Source organism: Geospiza fortis, unplaced genomic scaffold (genome assembly GCF_000277835.1).
Source record: "Geospiza fortis unplaced genomic scaffold, GeoFor_1.0 scaffold97, whole genome shotgun sequence".
Lineage (NCBI taxonomy): Eukaryota > Metazoa > Chordata > Aves > Passeriformes > Thraupidae > Geospiza > Geospiza fortis.
This window is the reverse complement of record NW_005054343.1, coordinates 2773827-2776847: the sequence shown is the minus strand read 5'-3', so window position 1 is coordinate 2776847 and position 3021 is coordinate 2773827.

The following is a 3021-nucleotide window of genomic DNA, read 5'->3' as shown; positions in this document are numbered from 1 at the left end:
TCAGCAGGAGCTCATGGTAAACCAAACCTCATTCCACAACTTTTACTGCTCCAGGAACAACCCCCTTTTCATTACTTTTTCCTAGGCAGCAAATCCAATCTTCTGGCAAGGTTTCCCTAGTCTTAAAGCTAATGCTGTAAATAAATGCAGCTAGTTTTAAGATCTCTAAATGATAAGGAAACAATTCCAGCTTTCTAGACTCCACAGCACCTTGCAAAACACAGAACAAAACCTGCAAAAAAGTAGGTTACTGAATCTATATAAAAAACCAACCAACAAACAAACAAACAAAACAAATCAACAGGAGAAAAAACTTTCCCCAGATGGTGCACATTTTTCTTCTGAGAAATTAAAATGAGGATCACTAAAGCCACTACAGTAATCAAAGCTTTCTCATGTGATGAAGAGCTAGTCAGGAGACATATTTCATACAGTTGGAGCCATCTTTCCCCAAGACAGAAAAAAACCATGAAAATTTCAAATGATTGTAATTTTATATACAAGTTTATTTTTCCTAGTGTTGGCACCAGGATCTCCTAAGTCCTTACAAATTGTTTTCAATAATGAACACTGGTAAACTGTTTTTTTTCCAGGCACCAAGCATCATAGAATGAAATAAACAATCAGAATGATATAAAAAGTTTCACATGTCAGGCTGCTACTCTGATGGGTCACAAATTAAGTTGTTTTACAGCAACAAACAGCTCCCTATGATACAAGAGCCTTATCTAGGCAAAGGAAAATAAAAAACAAACTGTCGTCATTTAATAGTGATATATCAGTCTTCACAGCAAAACCTTCCAGAAGGGAGGAGTTGAAACTGAACAAACCAACCTGAAGCAGTTTTTATCCCAAAACAACACTGTGGATAGCTAGAACTGCTGTTCATGAATGACAACAATGTGAGTAAGCACAGCAGGAGCACTGTACATTTGAGAATTTGCTCTGAACCCACAGCCTAGGCAGCATCTTCTCAGCCTTCAAGTATCTTCTTTGGCAGCTCACTTGATTTCTGCTAGGCAAGCCAAGGAAAACTCCTTTTTATGTCTGAACTTTCATTAGTTTCCCAATTACCTTCATTCTCTCCACTTGAGAGGCAACACACCAACCCAATTTGCCATGGCTATGCTGCTTTTCAAGAGCTGCAAACCCTTAACAAGCAATACCAGTTCCCTGCCTACCTAACCTCCCATCCACACACTCAGTTGGTACAAATGGTTCCATTTCAGCACTGGGTGAGTTTTGCTCTCCTTTTGATAGTGCCAACAGCCCAAGAGGAGTCTGTGGCTCCTGTTTAAATCAGAAGAGTACACAGACTGCCACCTCTGTCAGTTTGTACAGAAAAATGACACTTGTATGTAACACAGGCCCCAAAACACACAGTGATTTTCTGATGTGGTACAGTTTGGGTGCTGTAGCTTTCTCATGACACACTCCAGCACAGTGAACAAAGACAACTGCAGGGCTTGCAGAGGTGTACTGGCTATAAATGGAATAGCTGCCCACTCTTTTCATTCTTGTTTCCATTTAGGTTGGTTTTAGGGTAGGGATTTTGGAGATAGTGTGGCCTACATGCAGAACTCAAGATTGGTGCTGGATGATTTCAGCCAAGGTGCTCCAATTTCTCAAGCTCAGGTTTCCCACCTGCAAAAATGTTCCTGCAGACTCCTAAAAAAAAGGCTCAGACACAAATATATAAATGAGTTTAGCCTGAAGCAGCAGTCTGGCAGCCCCAGCCAGAGCAGTTCTCTGGTTTCATGTGGGACAGCAGGCAGGTCAGAACAGCTCCAGGAAGATCACAGCAGAGCAAAGCCAAGTGACTGAACCCCCCGTGTTCACTCTCTGCCAAGGTTTGTGCCAGTGCAGGAGTGACACTGAAACCAACTGCTGCAGCATGGGGGGGCAACACCTGTCCCTTCTGCTCCCACACACCAGACACTATGAGTAAGCAATAAAGTCATGAGGCCTCCTCTCTCCTGAGCCAGATGCAACATGAATCTGTGATGTAGGAAGATGTACCCTCAGATCTCATTACTGGCTTCTGAGGGCAAATCCTCAGTAGCAGATGAGGCTGCTTAAATGTTTCTGGGAGGAAAAACTAATAGAGAGCACGAAAGTGAAAAGCTTTGTGAGCTTACAGAGGGTAAGCTGGATGCAGTGCACAGGATTCAGTGCTTCTGTTTGCAATGGTGAAGGCAGAGCCCTTACTGCTCCAGCACAAGAGGACAAATGAGACAAGAGAGCTTCCAGAACTTTTTTTTTAAATTTTTCTGGGTTTCTTGCTGAAGTATCTCATAGTTCACCCATTGTATCTAGGTTTGTTAAGCTATTGCCAACACCTTAAAACTCCCAGATTTCTTAGAACAGAATCATAGAATCCTAAAATGTCTTGGGTTGGAAGGAACTTTAAAGATCATTTTGTTCCAAATCCCTGTCACAGGCAGGGACATCTTCACTAGGTTGCTTGAAGCCCTGCTCAGCCTAGCCATGAACACCTCCAAGCATGTAAGAACAACTTCTACAACAGCATGTGAGCAAACAAACTCTGAGCCGAGCTCTACTATCACCATCAGCATCAAAAACAAAAACTGACCTTTTTGCTATTCACAAAAAAAGAATATAAGCCACTTTTTATTTTAATCAAGCAACACCCAGCAATTTATTTGGCAGTGAGACAGTAGCTGTAACAGTCTCTGTGAAAAGTGACAGAGCCATAGAATGGTTTGGGTTGGAGGAGACCTTAAAGCTCCTCTCATTCCACCCCCTGCCACGCGCGGGCATCTTTCACTAGACCAGACTGCTCAGGGCCCCATCCACGCTGGCCCTGAGCTCCTTCAGCAAAAGGAAATGACGAAAGACGTGTGGGAAGTGGCAATATTGTATGTTAGGCCTGAAAATGTATTTAAAAAAATACAAGACCTAATTAAGATTAGAAATTAAGTGCCCGTGAATTAAGGCGTTATCTCCGCGCAAACGACTCCAGACCGCCTCAGCCCCGGCCATCGCCGCCGAAAGCCCCGG